Here is a 17,958-nt window from a genome sequence, read left to right as displayed (position 1 = left end):
AGTCCCAACCGCCACCTCCACCGTCCCCTCAGGCACGGGGCGGGGGAGGGGAGAGCGGCGCAGTGGGCCCGGGCGGCCTGACGGGGTGGGTGAGGCCTGCTTGCGCCACGTGACGTCAGGGGCTGCATCGTCTCCATGACGTCACCAGAGAGGCATGACGGTATAGAGCACACCCACGCGGAGGATAACAATGTATGTGCATCTTGTCATACGCGATGCATTACGTCATAGATACGATGCATGCAATAGATAGTTGCCAGCAATACCGTGCATCAGACAAAGTCATCCAATAGATTGTAATATTGCAATATATCATATAATGCATCCTGCAATTTATGCACTACATGGTGTAATTGTCTATTATATGATTACATCTGTTCTATCATGTTATATATAATGTCCTCTATTATACAGAATCTATAATATAATCTATATATATATACATATATATATATATATGTGTGTGTGTGTAGATTATATATATATATGTATATATATATAGATTATATTATAGATTCTGTATAATAGAGGACATTATATATAACATGATATGATAACATAATAACATGACAATATATATATATATATATATATATATATATATATATATAATGTCCTCTATTAATATCCATAATATATTATAGATATTAATAGAGGACATTACATATAATAATCTATAATATAATCTATTATATACAACATAAACTATAGATATAATGAAATCTATTATATATAATGTCCTCTATTAATATAATCTATAATGTAATCTATTATATAAAATGTAATCTATTCATATATATAATATAGGTATTACATTATAATAGATTACATTATAGATGATAACAGATTACGTTACATATCATAATGTATTATATAAAATATATTCTATTAATATCTATAATGTAATCTATTATATACAATGTAAACTATAGATATAATGAAATCTATTATATATAATGTCCTCTATTAATATCATCTATAACATAATCTATTATATACAATGTAAATATATTGTAATCTATTAATATATTTAATAAATTGTAGATATTACAATACAATAAATTATATTATAGATGATAATAATAGATTACATTACATATAATAATATATTATATAAAATGTATTCTATTAATATCATCTATAATGTAATCTATTATATACAATGTAAACTATAGAGATAATGAAATCTGTTGTATGTAATGTAATCTATGAATAACATCTATATCATAATCTATTATATATAATGTAATCTATTATATATAATAGATAATGTAAGGTATTACATATAATGTAATTTATTAATATCTATAAATGTAATCAATATAATAAATCTATCATGTAATCAATGTCTATAATGTAATCTATAATATAGAATATGATCTATTATGCTTAGCATGTAATTCTATCTTAATAATTCTTAATATCTTTATTAAAATAATCTTATTTTATTATATATAGTAGTATATATTATATACACACCTCTTATTCTATATTGCAGGGCTCAGTAAGGAAAGGAAGCTCCCACTGGCCAACTCCCTTGACTTCCACAGCTCTCCTGGATGATACCTGCTGAGCTTTACTGCTGTGACTGGTCCCCATTGATTTCAATGTGGGTCCACACTGGAGTCAGGTTCAAGTCTTGGAAAGCAGCCTAACTTTGTGACCCCCATCTTTGCTGGCAAGATCCCCCATGCTTGAACAGAGAGCCATTTTCTTCCCAGAGGCTTCACAAAGACCTGAGTGCCCTTTCAGAGTTGATGAAGTGGGAGCTGAAAGGGCTTACTTTAAGGAAGATTTGTTTCCAAGTTATTTGAACCTGCAGAGATCATTTCATTCACTGAAGAAAAATGTACATGGAATATGCAATGGGAAGAAAAACAAAAAACAATGGTGACATTTCCAGTGCTGGAGAAGATAGGGTCAGTGTGGCCCAGTCCTAACTAGATAACACATTCAGGACTTCAATATGTTGCATTGATTTTCCATCAGAAACATATAATTGGATTTATTTAGATTTTAAGCTCTGGGTCAGGAACAGTCTTTTTGTTCCTTGTTTAGACACTGTCACGCACAGGAGAGTCACAGGGGAGTTCGTGGCTAGCGCTGTACTATTAGGTAGTACTGCAATACAACTAATGCACCATGAAATACATAAAGAGAACACAAAACAACCCCCAATGGAGAAACAACCATGTTATTGTCAAGGCCCTTTAATAATGCAAACAAAATCTCCTCAGAATAGAGATGAAGTGGTTGAAGGCTCCTGGTTTTGCTCAGTTATTTGCAACGATATTCCAGTACAAAAAAACAGGAAGCCACGTTTGTTAATGACTGGGTACTAGAAGCTAGCTACAGAACTGTTCCCCTTTGTGAACTGCAGATAATAAAAGGAAAAAGCACTAAAAATTCTGAACTATTCAGGAGGCTGATTTTTGTTTCTCCTGTCCTCTTTGCAAGTGGACAGAACAGGTTCTACAGATCCATGGTCAGCTGAGAAGCTCAGTCCATACTAATTTTTGTTTTGCATATGCAAGAAATGAAAGGCACAGTTCATTTAAATAAATTTTAGAATATAAAGGCTTCACTGCTACAGCTCAGAAATAAAAGCAACACAGGTGCATTACGGATGTCATAAAGCAGCATAATTGGAAGGTAAGAATAGTATCATTTGGTATCATCCGACTGTTGCTTCCACTTGCAGAGAATGGCTTTGCCTTCTTTTAGCAATTATCAGCAGCGTCCAGGTTGCTGTCGATAATACTACTACACAACACAAGAATGATAGCAACTCTGATGAAAGAGGTGTAAAAGAAAATAGAACTTCACTTCTGCAAATCGATTCTGCAGTTTTCCAATTTCCCCATTCAGTACTGGTAGGGGCTGTGAAATTGAGCATAGCTGTATCAAATGAAAGTGAAGGGAGAATACCTACAAGTCTTCAGTTTTAGCAAATGATATTCTCAGGTATTTGTCCTCACGCTGCAGAAACTGCTCTCCTGATGTCCGCAGCGTGTCATTTCCTTTGCTGTGGAGACATTGCTTTGGCTGGATTAGTGTACAAAATGAAACAAAAAATGAAATGGAGAATGTTTTTAATAGAGATATAACATTTAATCAGAAGCTTTAGAGGGCAATGCATTTTCTTGCAAGCACTCACTTTTGTTAGCTTTTTTTGGTGGTCTCTATATAAGACCTAGAAATCAGAGGGTCTGGGCCCTGTTCCAACACTGACTCCTTGTATTCCCTTCTTCCAGGCACTTAGTTTCTTTGGATTTGATTCCCTAACAATACAGTGGGGAACTGTAAAGTCTGACCTACTTGGATGTAAACTGGTCTATCAGTAGTATTTTTTTAGAGCTTAAACCCCTATGGCCAGCAACCAAGTGAAGCTAAGAGCGCCCTGATTGTCAATGAAAGTGCTCAGTACTTTACAGAATTAGGCCCTGACAGATGGAAGGTCTCAAATGCCCTTTGAATATCTGGATGTTTGGAGAATGAGACTTTACATTTCACACCCAGTTTATCGTTCATGGAGATACAGCTAGTAAACACACCAGATGTGAACATCTTATGGCAACGGCCATGCTCCTCATTCAGCAGTCCCAGAATCCAAATTTAGGGATGGCAGGAATGACCAAGAATAAACGTTCATTGTAAGCCCCTTTATTTACAATTACTGCAATTTTCTTCTTGCCTCTTTACACTCTGGTGCCATGCTAAGCTCGGATCCTGGTCCTCCTCGTTCACGCTGAACTCCCACTGATTTCACAAGGACTCCTGCCGGTAAAAGGAGCATAGGTGAAGATCCTTTACTTCTTTCTTGTCAAAGAGCCAAGTGCAGGAAGAGGTTAGAAGAAAGAACAGGGGCTTTGAGCAAAAAGAAGGGAAATCATTTTAGATGCATGAGAATTAGCTGAGTATGGTAAAGCAGTTTATTTGCAGTCACAGTGTAGATAATTTGTAGTGTTTCCTCCCTGAACTGCACCCACAAATCACCTGCTTGGATGTTTTGGTTCTTGGAAAAAGAGTAGCCAGGTACAAAATGCAAATTTGGTGTTCATTCTGAAAGAGCCTCTCATTGCTCAAATGGCTCAGACCCAGGGCTCTGGGTTGAGCTTATCTCAAGATAAGGCTCATTTTTTGTTGAGACAGTTAAACAGAGAGACCACAGTTCAGCAGAAGAATGAGCTTTGAAAATCATGCCAGGATCCAAAATTGCAGACCAACAGCTTTGCCTGAGCAAATGGAAACAGGAGGTGACAGAAAGTTCTTTAGTAACTGTTTAACTCAGAGATGGGGCATTTCTTATTTAAATTAGCAGGAAGTTTTCCCAACTTGAGCTTAGTCCTGCTAGAATAAGCACTCTCAGAATTGGGGTGCTGATATGAGAATGAAGAAATGACAGTCTCGCTGCTCTGAGAACCCAGGCGTAGGCAGGTACAAGTTAAAGGAAGCGGAACTGGAGTTTTTTGCTTGTGTCCCAATGCTAGTTAAAAAGATTAACAGCTTTGCTACCGTGAAAAACACAACTCTGTGTTCTCAGCATCCCTCAATGGTCCTGTGCGCAGCCTATCTACTAACAGAATGTACTGGAACAGCTAGTAAATACCTAGAGTTTGGTCCCAGCCAGGCACAGAGTTAGAAAAGTCCCTTCTTGTCCCAGTTGCCAGGAAAAATAGTGAAAGAGAATATCAGGGCTGCACAGCGGCTTAAGCCTTTCTCCTAATCCCCTCTCCAGGAGTGGAAGAGCTTGAATCATAGTATCTGAGTGACAGGCGGATATTGATTCTCTCCTCTTGCACTTGTGCAGAACTGGAGCAAAGAAGTGCTAGGAAAGGGGCTACAAGCCACCTTAATGCTCTCAGAAACCTCTCAAGCATGCCAGGCTACAACTTTCTAGGGCACAGAGTACATGGCAATAGACAGTGCACTCCAATTACTTTTCCCTCCCTCTCTCTCTCTGGCAGGAGCAGTAGCAAGTTGTCCTATTAGGTGATAGCAAAGCCACCTTGTGCAGTGTGTTGACCCCTAGGAGCTATTTCCATCCCTTTATGACACCAGATCAGCATAAGTATAAGTAGTAGCAATATTAGCATGACTGTACTCTAAATAAGCCTAACAGTTTAACTGGGAAAAACCTTGGCATTCATTGTGAGTAGTCTAACCTTGGAAAAATCGTTCTCTGCAAGTTGTCTTTTATGCACGAGACACAATGCATCATTTGCAGCAGTTCTCTTGCCAGGGGACACATTAATTTAGTTGCTGTACAATAATTTAATATATTGATACATTGATTTAATTAGATTCTTTTGTATTTAATGGTTCCAAGAAATAACACATTTTGCTGGTGGAATCTTTAAAAAAAAAAAGGACACCATCCAAGTTGGGAGAATAGAAGATCATTAGGGGAAGCTGCCCTTGAAAGCAGATTGATCTTCTCATACCGAGCGCAGTAGGCACTACATCAGAATAGAGCAAAGACTGGCAGGGGGCAATTAATGGGGCAGATATTGGAGTGCCTTTTCTGATTACCACATACAGCACAGTGGATTTGGCCTTGCTGAGACAGGCGGGTGGAAACAAGAACCCTGATGAGCTATGGCTCTGCTAATGTCAAGAAGTGCCACTTCTGAGCAGCAGGGGCAACTTTATTGAAACCATCTGTTGTTTTGGAATACATACAGGCCCACCCCCGCAACTCTTTTCCTTCCCTCCAAGTGTTTAACCTTTCTTTTCAGGCCATGCAAAACCACACAGCAAATCCCTCTTTAATCTGAGAATGACAAACCCTACTGTTTTCAACAAGTCTCAACAGCTACCCAACATCTGATAGCCTGTTTTGATCAAATGATTTTCATCTGTGACGGCAGTGTGTTTTTGTGTAATTAAAACAAAATACATACTTATGCATTCCCTCAACACCCTCCCCAGAGCATAACACTGTATTTATGAATGCCATTGGTATACTCGGTGTGTGTGTGCCTGTATGTAAGAGAGAAACCTACAATGTATAATCTCATGCGCCTCTTTGGATTTTCATTTATACTGCACAGAAGGGTACAAAGAAAGAGAAGCGTTTTGGCCAATTTATCTTCACTGAAAACCCTGCTTTCAAGAAGCCAGTTCCAGCAGTGCTATTGAAGGAAAGCGAGGCATTTGGGCTACAGTGGGCTTTGTATTTGATTTATGGGCCTGATCTGTATCACATGCTTAAGTCCATCTTCTTTGGTTCCATGGGGCTTAAACAGCATGGGACAAAAGTTAAGCACGTGCCTAACTGCCTTGTTGAATCGAGGTGTCAGACTCCAATAGCATCATGGGGAACAACCAGATGTTCCCTGGAGGTGAGTAATTCAAAGCTCTTTAATTGGTAAAAGTTTTTCCAGCAGGAGACAGGTCTGAAAGCCTAAAAAGCCAGACTCTCAGAACACTTTTTTCTTTTTTTTTTAGGTGCAACAACAAAAGCCACTTGCTTTGTGGGCTCTTGGAACAAACACTGTGTGCTCAGCACAGGATCTCTGACCTCCCTGGCAGCAGCCGTGACTCATAATACGTAAGCCTGTTTTGCCCCACACAAAGGCCGGCACACACACGTACGTGCATGCGCGCGCGCGCACACACACACACACACACACACACACACACACACAGAGGAAACATGTCTCATCCACAGTGTCTAAAACCAAGGAAAGGAAATGCTTGCTGTTGCACTGTATAGAACACGTGGTGACCAAAGGAAACCTACTTCATCAAGCAGCTTTCTTGCACCCGGTCAGCTCCCTGTGACCACATCCTCTCTAGCCATGGGTGCCAGTAGAGCGGAAAGATGACGGTGCAGTGGGGAATATCACGTGCTACCTCTCTTCTCCTCTACCTTCACCCCTACCTTCTTCTGTGTGACCAGGGCCCTTCAAGTCTCACAGACAAAGACACACCTTGGGCCTTAACAGATACAGATGACTCACAAAGTGGGCTGGATCCATGGAGGTTTCCATTAGCTTGTTAGGAGCTAGACTGGCACAGGTTTTAATCAGCTGTGCAAGCTCCCCCTCTCCCCCATTCAAACTGTGATTGCAACTGCAGGAGGGGGAGCAGGAGCTACTGAGGTACATAGGGGTCCTCTGGGCCAGTGTTTCTCAACCTTTTAAGTAGCAAGTACCCCCTAACTTCTGAAAATGTTAATAACTACCCCAACACTTAATTTTACAGGGGATTTTATATTTACAGACTAATGTGTGCCATATGTTGGAAGAACAGCTGTGAATATAAGGCTGTGATATGACAGATGTCTGATCTGGTGTGGGTAGGGTTGCCACCTTTTACACCGGGGTGCACAACTCGACTATGTACCTGGGCTAGAGGTGATGTTGGCCAAAGCTAGGAGGGCTGAGCCCAGTGCCTCGCAAAGCGTGGCGCGCCAAATTATTACTGGGGAATTTAAAGCACTGCGCAGTGTGCAGTGTACCAATTTTTTTGCCACATTTTTGAGAGGGGAAGGAGGCGAGAGAGAGAGGAAAAGAGGGTGAGAGAGAGAGAGAGAGTGTTGGGGTACCCACGTGCCCCTTGCCTTTGTCTCGTGTACCCCCAGGGGTACACGTACCATAGGTTGAGAAACTGTGCTCCGGACCACTGAATCCAGGGTTCATTGTTAACAGACAAGCATTTACCCAGGGATTCACCAGTCACTGCTTCCAGTCCTCTTACACAGCAACAAGCCATGAGAGTAATAGGTTAATTACTCGCTCAGTTCTCTTCACTGTGTCAGGGAAGACAGAGAGACACAGGGGCTAGAGACAGAAAATTACACGTAAACCGGTATAAGTGATCAGAAACCAGTTCAAATCTGTAACACAACAGAAATTCAGTGCACATAAACCACTTTCAAAATGGCTGAAAAACCTAGATGGATGTAATATCAGACTTAACTGATTTAGGTTAAATTGCTTTATTGAACTTCTGCCCCAGATCAGGGAGTGGGAAGAACTCTGGCTTTGCTTTTCTCCTTTACTCACTATTTCTTGGCTAGAGTAACTCTTAAATGTACAATTTCCTTTCCCCAACCCAGAGAAAAGGGGGAGAGGGGTGCTAAGCACTGATGTTAAGAGTGGCCAGAGGAAGCCATTTGCAGCTCACAGCAAAGTTTTAGGTCGTACAAACCTCAGGAACTATATTCTTGAGTGCCATCTAATGGTATACTATCAGTGTTGCTACTTGCACATCCAGGGACGTGGAACACTACCACAGGGAGGAGTGCCCATTGCTTCCAGGTCAGTGAAGACCACAAAGTTACAATCATGCAGCCTTATGTTTTGTTCACATATGCCACCAGAAAAGGGAAAAGAATTATAGTAAACTTGGATCACTTTGTGCATTTTTACAGGTCTTTGAGAGAATCATTCATAGCTATTGTATGTGCTTTCTCTTTCTTGCTTTCTCTCCAGGGTAGAAAGGAGACAGTTATGTGTGTGTGTGTGTGCATTTAAAAGACTTGAATGTGAACTAGACAGTCCCTGGGGCTACAATAAAAAGAAATGTATATCCTTACTTCTTGTTTTCAGCTGGAAGAAAATCTAAATGCATTGGAGTTATTTTTACCTTTCAGAAAGCTTTGTAGGTTAAAATAATCTCCCACAAACATACTATTTCTTCACTTTATTTTTGAATACACACTAATCAAAAGCCTGAAGATGAAATAATTTGGTTTTACCAACCCAGTTGTTGAATTCTATGAAACAGGTAAGTAATGTTGACATGAAAATCTTATGATCCTTGAAAAGAAAATGCGCAATGTATATGTGTTTATGAGCTCCCCAGCATTTGCCTTCTTATATACAAAAGAGCTAAGTGTCAACGTTTATAAAGAATGCTGTTTATTACCCAGCATTAGATTTGCCAAATAACATGGTGTGATAGAAATGTTTCATTACGCATAAATATATTCTTTTTTGCTCATAGAAAACCAAATCCAACTGCATAGCTCATGTACCACAGAGTCAGAGTATTGTACTTTACCTTAAGACTCCAATTTATGTGCTTCTTGGACCTAGTAATTTTTTATTTTCAAATCTGCACAGTGGATCCAACCTTTTTCAGACTGTAGTCAATAGAGGTTTTGTCCTTGACTTCAATGAAAGCAGGATCAGACCCAATGTGTAGGCATAAAAGCCAGTTACCGTTTTTTAAAGCGTGCCTTAGGCTGGCCATATGTGAACTGGAGAGAATTGGATGCTATCCCTCTCTGAACTCTCTGCTGAAACAAAAATCAAAGAAAGCTGTCAAGATCTTGGAGATTATTTGCAAATACTCATTCAGGGATGAAAATAACAGATGCTACTATGTCCTGCAATGTGGAACACCTTCCTTGTTATCTTCACTGTCATAACTTTGACCATACAGTATTTTCTCCTTGTATACATTTCATGATTGCCTTCCAAGGAAGGCTAGATCTATACTGCAATCAGAGTCGCAACACGTCTGAGCCAGCTATTGTCGGGCTAGCTTGGGTACCAGTAGCAGTAAACGGGTAGCCTAGGCTTCAGGGTAGGCCAGCCATTCTGAATACAGAGCCACAGTCCTGAGTGGATTTGTGCAGCCCATCCTGAAGCCTGTCTTGCTATGATTTTGCTGTTCTTGGTATCTCAGCCAGCCAAAATTTAAGCAAGCTTAGATCTGTACACACCTAATGCAATCAATATCTGCCTATGATATAAACCAGCAAACAGCATGGAGACAAAGCTATTATTTCTTTTCAAACCACCATGCTTCTGAAAGACATACGGATGGTAATTAGCAGTTTGAGAAAGCCACTTCTCAGAGATGCCCTCTTATCAAAATTCTGACACGTGGCATTACCTTAAAGCCTGAAACGGCATTCTTTATACAAAAGGCCTTGAACTCTCTTTGGATAGAGCACTTTCATATCCTCTTGGATGGAATACTTTCATATCCTCTAAGCTCATGCATTTTATGGTAATAAGCTGTGGGATTTAGCACTGCTGCGACAACACGCCTCCTTTTGTGCCTAGCAGAATAAAGAGGGTTTTTCCAAGTGAAAGGTGGTGGTGAGTTAAAATGACACTTGGATCTGATGCTGTATTTACCTCCTGACTTTGTAGAGAGTTTTATTTTTAATGCTAATAAGATTTCAGAGATGAACTTTGTGAACTACTGTTCAGTGTTTATCCACGGCGGGTCAAAATCTATTACTGCAATAGAGTTATGGATTGTAGGAAGAGGGCTGATTTGTTTGGGGGGTGGGGGGAAAGAAGGGAGGGGGTTAACTATTTTAGTCCATATCTTCATTACATTTTTCAAAAGAAAGACTTCATTTAAAAAAAGCAGAACAAAACAAAAATCAGTGATTAATTAAAAAAGAACACATTGAAATTAAATGTTATTTTTTTACTTCTCTACCATTTTTTCAGCTGATGCAATTCATAGAATCAAACCTTTTTTTTTTTTTTAAACATAGTTCTTCCCCCCAACTCTGAAACTGCCCTTTGCAGCAAATAAACCACTTGCTGGGGGAAAAAACCTGCCTGACTTTTGCTGCCACTATAGAAGTTTTGCTATTTTCAGCACACATTGCCAATGGGAAACACTCTTTTAAAGCAATCTCACACTAATTAGTGCTTTGGATCAAATAGTGCCACTTCTTGCATGACACAGAGGACAATGACAAAACTAAAGGATCATATCTCACTTTAGAAAAAGAAAACAACTCTTTTATTCCCTCTTTCCAGGAAAGAGCTGACTCTCCATCTAAACAACTAATGTAATCCTGCTCATTCACATCCCTAAAAAAACGTGTTGTTTCTTCTCATCTATAAAACAGAGAGACATTTCAGGAAGCTACAGTCACATTTTATTAATTAAAAGCCCTGCAACATCAGCAAAACTTGCCTATTGACTTCACAGAATAAATAAATATCTTATTTGTGTTTTCTGTGGTGTCCCAAGGTTGTAGCACTTACTCCCTTTGAGACTGTTGCAGTTATTCACATGAGTAAAAGTTGCGATCATGCCCGTATGGAGGACTCCATCAGGCCTTCAAATTAACACGGAGGTGCACTTGTGTGAGCTCCAGAAGACATTGTAGCCCTGCCCTTGTATTATTTTTGTGCGAAAGGACTCACAAACCAAGCAGTTTATCTGGGGCCTTCTCATTCCCATCTCCACTGGAAAACCAAAAGCAGAGCTGGGCAACATTTTTCACACCAAGGTTTTTCTTGCCAAAAATGCAGATCTATATAGCTACAACTGAGACCCTTGGGGAAAGCATTGACTTTACCAACATTTTCATGTGAGAAGCCCTTTTTTTTCAAAGGGGACAGCCAGTTTTCACGTTTTCAGAACACACTGGTGTGTGTTTGTCATTTTGTTTCAAAAATGTTCTTTTTTCACATTCAACACTTTTGTCCTGAATGGTTGCTTGCATTTCAAAACAACACAAATATTTATTTCTTTTGGAAAATTTGAAATAGCTAATGAACTCAAAAAAGCCATCTTTCACCCAGTGGCATCTGGAAGTGCAGTTATAAGTCTGGCCTGTATGGAAATGTAATGGGATGCTCCCTGGGCTCTATTCCCCTTCCACACTCATGCAGTACCAACCTAGACTCCTAGTGCGGCAATGTGGTTCTGAACTCGAGCTACATGTGCACTCCTGCTCAGTCTGCTATTCTGCTGCCATACATGTGAAAATCAAAATGCATTAAAATGAGCTTGTATTATTCTTTGTGAGCTGAATACAGCCTGTAACAACAATGGGAGTGTGAGGGACTTGTTAAGACAATGTGTATTACCTGTACTGGTGTGGGGGCTGGGGCACATGACTTGTGAGGAGAGGCTGAGGAAACTGGGCTTATTTAATCTGGAGGAAAGAAGACCAAGCGGGATTTGATAGCAGCCTTCAGCTCCCTGCAGGGTGGGTGCAAAGAGGATGGAGCTGGACTAATCTCAGTGGGGGCAGATGACAGGACAAGGAGCAATGGGCTCATGTTGCAGCAAGGGAAGTTGAGGTTGGATATTAGGAGACACGTTCTCATGAGGAGGGTAGTAAAGAGAAATTGTGGAATCTCCATCCTTTTGAAGACCCAGCTAGATGAAACCTTGGCTGGGATGATGTAGCTGGGGATGGTCCTGCTTAGAGCAGGGGGTTGGACTAGGTGTGACCTCCTGAGGTCCCTTCCAACCCTCATTGTCTATGATTCTATACTGTAGCACCCAAAACCCTGGAGGAGCATCAGAGCCCTGCTAGGATACTGTGTTTCTTAGTTTTTGTAGGCCCCTTCTCATAGCTCATAATCCAACCTTCACGTTGCTGCTTTCCAGGAACAACATCACGAGCTCCCTGCTTTCCTTGTTCTCCCCTGAGCAAAGAAAAATTCAACAGTTTGAAATTAGCTTCACCTTGTACTGAGCGCTGCCCATCTTGTACTGAGGATGGCACACAATGAAGCAGGCTCGCAAAATCCCTCCATCAATATCAGCTAAAGAAGGGTGACTGGCAGGGCCTGCCACCCAGGAAGCCTAATTTACCTAGGGTAGGGAATAGGATGCTGTAGCTCTCCAATTCACCAACCTCAAGAGATCCCGGATGTTAAATTTTTAACGTGGCACTTGGGTGCCAAGAGGCCAGATACCAAACACAATAAATTCATTTCCCAGAATTGACGTTCTTTTTTGTGAACATTGGGGGAGGGGGCTATTATAAATGGGGTTTCAGCTGGAGCATGCGCTCTCTCTGGCATGCTTCAAAGCACCAGTTGGGGGCATCCTATGTTGGCTTTACTGCCTTATTTCTAGTTCGGGGTACATGTGGAGCTGAACTGGGTGAGCAAAGGGATCTTCTTGGCAATGGTCTCAGGAATGCCATGAAAGCAGTATAGATGCCTAGTCCCCATGATACAACCAATATACATGCTACCCTAAGATAACAAGCTCTACTCTGGGCTATTCCTTAAATCCATTCAGAAATTGGCTGAGTGAAGTATATCTGCTTGCGGAGGTAGAGTGAGTCCCCACAGTGAGCTTTGCACTGGTTGCTTGTGGGCTTCAGGTGGTTTAGCCCCTGATGGGCTCCATGCTGAAGAGCTGCTCTGCTGTTAGCAAGTTTAAAGCTAGCTGTGATATGAGTATATGTGCTGTGGTCGCCGCTGTGTAGACATGCCCCTAAATGGCTTGAGGCCTGCCTAGCTGAAAGGCAGGTCTTATACTTAGTAACTAGCACCCCTGCACAATGCAGCACCCCTGAGAGAAAACCTAATTCATTAGGAGCCAAACTTGCTTCTTCTGTCATCAATAATTAAATCTCAATTTAGCTCTGATAGAGACAGAAGCAGGTCCTGTAGCAAAGCAGTAGAAAATTACCGTGGGTCAATCATTTGCTATCCGGTGAGGTCATAAATGCTTATCTGAGGGCAGAATGTGGTCCTGTGAAAGAATAAAGTCTCCAGGCTTGGCGATACCGAAAACCTAGATTCCCTATTGAATGCGGCTGTGTGTGGCAATGGTGATCTATTTTTTCCTAAGCCAGCTGGATTTACTCTGGGATTTTATATACATGCTTTGTGGCCTCCTGTATTAGAAGTGTCCAATTGTCAGTAATGAATCCAAACCCGATAGTCTGGGCATTTAGCTAAATAGATACAGAGCTAGATATAATAAACATGCTGAAAATTGTCGCGTACCTTTGTTTTCGAAAAATCTTACCTCTTCGACATGGGGACCAGGCTTAGCTCTCAATCACATTGTTCTCCTTTATCTAAAGCTGAATTGTGGGATTAGTTCCACTCTATGAGTTCAATGCATAGCTAAGCTTACCTGATGCAGCCTGAGGACAGCAACTCAGCAGGGAGGTTTGAAACCTAATAGTGGAACAGGAATACAGGAACTCCCCAGTGACTACAGTGCACCAGTGTGTGAAAGCCTTCTCTGTCATTTCAACGGCATGTCAATATGTGAGCAGTGGACTAGCTTTTGGGAACTGCCAGTAGAACGAGCTGCAGTTCTACAAGAAGAGATTTAAACAATGTAAGTAAGGGAAAGACAATAACACTCAGCTATAGCATTTGCAGAATTTCATTAAAACAGTTTGATTGGCAACTTCTACATTTTAAAGTTTTAGCACTGATTTTTTGTTTTAAGAAACACTCTAGTTTTCCCAAGTGCAATAGTTAATGTAGCTCCAACTTATTCTGATATTTTTAAAATGTAATGCAATTGTCTAAAGGACAAGGAAGGATTAATAATGAAAATAAAGAACAAACCACAAAAGCTAAGTACAATATGGAAGTCTAGTTACCATCATCATCAAATAATATTTTACCTTTGTCCGAAGTTCTGGGTCACAGGAAAATTCTAGACTAAAGATCCAAAAGAAAGAGAAATAAGGATAAGATGAGACAGCACCTGGTCAGAAAGGGGAAATATGATGCAGAGACAAGAAGTGTCATTGTACAGCAATGGCATCAGTCCAGCATGTCTCCAGCTCTGTTTCACCACTTAGGCCAATTCTTCATACACATTTCCATTGCATCATTAATCTGTCAATAGAACAAATTCAAACACCCTTCACTTATGCTATATGTGCTCTGCAAACAGGACTTTGCTTCTGTTATTTGTCTGCTTAGGTCAGCAAGGGCCTGAAGTGGATTCTTCCAAAGTCAAAGGGAGTTTTGTCTAGGACTTCAAGAAAAGCAGAATTAGGTGGCGAGTGAGTGAGTGAATAAGCCTACTTTGTTGTGGGATGGCACTGGTTTTGATTAAAAGCTTGATCTCATCCATAAGAACATCTTGTTTATGCCAATGGCCATAGTTTTAAAAGGAACTCTCTCTAAACCAGATCTACCTTCTAGGTAATAAGAAAACTTGCCGCCACATCACCTTCCAGTGCTAATGAGAGGCAGTGTGAAAAACGGATAGGGCATGGGACTGACACTGGGGTGAAATCCTGGTTCAACGGGGACAAGATTTCAACCCTATATTGTCTTCCCCATTCCAACACCAAGTTGATATGTGGCCTTGAGCCAGTTGCTTTCCCTTAGTGCTTCCATTTAGGAGGTGGTGCTGTCCCCTACCTTGGGGGTCTTCAAGAGGAGGTTGGATAGATATCTGGCTGGGGTATTATGATCCCAGCACTCATTCCTGCCCAGGGCAGGGGTTGGACTTGATGATCTGTTCAGGTCCCTTCCAACCCTAGAAACTATGAAACTAGGTTTAACAAAGGCTCATTATTGGCACATGCAGAATCATTTAGGGGTGGGCATTTCAATGCTTTTATCTCTGGGACAACTGATTTTGATGGGAGCTGAGTTAGACCAAAGCTGAGAGGTTTTGAAAAATCCCAACCATATATAGTCTAAAGTTTAGACTCTAAAACATGTACAGTGGGCTTGTCTAGCCAACAGAAAATTGCCTGCCGTGCAGAGTCAGTGTGTAACCCCTTCAGCTGATCTCAGGGGCCGAGAGTACTGGATTACTAGCAGCCCCCCCAAACCAGCTAGGAGGTATCAATTTCAGCACTGATCATAAAAGTCCTGGAGCTCTGGGTAAGAAAGTATGGAGCTATAAGGAGGTGCAAATCTCTGAGCTCAGACTAAGGAATGATGTTGAAAGGATTAAGGGGAAGTGAAAAGCTCATTTCCGTCTCCTCAAGCAGAAACTAGCAGGTCTGCCCTGGCTCTTACCCTCACTCCTTTCTCTGCTCTGTTTCACTGTCCACAGTCCAACAAAACACATGCAGCTTTGAGGGTGGAGTTCCCCTTTCATACAGTTCTGCACAGAGCCCCTCCGCTGTTACACCAGCTCCGTGGAGGTTTACACGTGGGTCAGGAGTCCAGATTGACAGCTGTTGCAAATCAGTACAACTGTGCTGTTTTACCCCACCTGAGGATCCAGCCCCAGAGAACTACAGAATATAATAATGCAAAGCACATCTGCAATCAACAAACCTCATTTTTGAGGTCAGGATCTTTCATAATCCCTCTACTCCTACTTCTTACCTGCCAAACCATCATCACATTTGTAGACAGAAATACCAGATGAACTGGTTTTGAGTCAGTTAGTAGATAAAACGAGACGAAAACAAAATGAGGGAGCAAAAGGGCCCTTGAGAAATTAAAAAGTGGCTCTTGATGCTTTCAACTTATTCATGACTTACCAGAAAGTTGTATAATGGGACAGGCCTGAGAGCCAGCTAAAATACTTCTAAAGGAAAAATATCCCAGTTAAAATACTCAAATGTTACCCTGAAAGCTGAGGAAACCATTTCAAGTCAAGCTAGAAAACCCCCAACCCTTTGATTAAGAAAGCAACAAAAATGCTAATCTTCTATGGTTTAGCAGAAAGGCTTAAAGAACTGGCTCACAAACAGCATGAATTATTCAGGGCCAAGGTTAATGTTGCTGTAGCCTTATCATTCAGGGGTCTGAGTTTAAACCCAGCAAAAGTAAATGATTTATAGGATCACTTCAGGGTTAAAACAGGTAACTCGAAAGGTTCAAATACCTTGCTTTAATTATTTGTCTATACTAAATATGACACATCCTCTTTGGATCTGTATTTCCACAATCAGCTCTAGATTCTGTTTTAATTTACATAGATTTCAAACCATTGTAACTCCCCTGACTTCAGCAGCACTCTTGGTAATTTATTGTGGTCTAAAGCAGGGTAAGGATCAATCCCAACTTTAATTTTACAGCAGTATATGAGAGAGATCCACATGCTGGACTGAACCATTCAAGGCAATTGGTCATTATCAAGGTGAATTCTAAAGGGACATAGTCTCCTTGCAAACCGGGTGCCAACAGGACCAGCATCCTGAAGCTAAGGCTTGAAACTCATCTGAACTTCCAATGAGGCTATGTCTGTCACAGGCATTCTTTTCTTTTTTGGTGACCATGTGATCACTGACCATGTAAAGGCATTCCTTATAATCCATTAGTTTTACATCTCAGTAGTATATCCCCACGATGAAACTTAATAGGATATCCATTGGAACAAACCAAAACTGCGTGCCGGTAGACCTGACATAACAGACCTGCTGTACACAATCCAAGGGTCTAGTTTAGGAACTGTGGAGGAGACATGGATTGCAGATGGTGGAGATGGTGCCCAAAACAGGATAACTAAATGTGGACATTTTCTGGCACTGGTGCAGACATAGAATGTTGCAAGATTTCCCTATAGCCACTCCAATGAATGGTCAACGTAGGCTATGCCAGCCTTGTGTAGGCCACAAAAACTTGGAGGTGTTTTTCTCTGCAGTGATGCAGCTACCCAAGCACTGCCAACAGTGGACTGCTAATATTAGAATAGACAGGGCATATTTGGTTTAATTCTATGAGGACGAATCACTTCAGAGTTGGGTTTGTCTACTGTGGCAAAAACCCCAGTACCCTATCGACACGACAGTCACCAGCACTGGGAGGACTGATGGAGAACATCCTCATGCATTTTCTTGGGTAGTGGTCTGGCAATTCAGCTTGGTCAAAATGAACTCAAGAGCATGTTTCCTACCAAGTAAACTCTATAAATGGACAGCTCAGTCAGAACTTAAAGCACATCAGCTCCACAGATATGGATGTGTAGCCGTCAGTACAACAATAAGAGAAGTTGAACATGATGGGCTTCTGCTCTTTGTCAACCAAGGAAGACTCAGCAGCTGGCAGACAGGTCCTTTCATACTCCTCTTTACTCTTTATCCATGGAGCAATCCCATGAATGTCCCTGTTTGGAGGGGCCCGGGCAGTAGCACTGACTATCTCAAACACACTTCTGGAAATAAGACCTTACACCAGATCTACAAAGATATTTAGGTGCCTAGTGACAAGTGAGATTTAAAAGAGTACTAAGCACATTAGGCCCCCAACTCCTACTGAGAAACACTAGTAGAGATAGATATCTCTCCATCTTGAGGCACTATTGTAAATCCTTCTAGAAGCCTAGATATACTTG

The 17,958-nt window shown here is 41.0% G+C and overlaps 1 long non-coding RNA gene across 1 annotated transcript; it reads left to right on the top strand.

The window, feature by feature from the left end:
• Positions 1–32: 32 nt before the first annotated feature.
• LOC109286182 (uncharacterized) lies at positions 33–10,186 on the top strand. Its single transcript, XR_002094137.2, has 3 exons — positions 33–192; positions 1,499–2,652; positions 6,451–10,186. It is a non-coding gene; the product is annotated as an uncharacterized LOC109286182 (long non-coding RNA).
• Positions 10,187–17,958: the final 7,772 nt, after the last annotated feature.

This window comes from Alligator mississippiensis, chromosome 12, assembly GCF_030867095.1.
Source record: "Alligator mississippiensis isolate rAllMis1 chromosome 12, rAllMis1, whole genome shotgun sequence".
Lineage (NCBI taxonomy): Eukaryota > Metazoa > Chordata > Crocodylia > Alligatoridae > Alligator > Alligator mississippiensis.
Note: the sequence above shows the minus strand (reverse complement) of the source record. Positions and strands in the feature narration are given on the sequence as shown.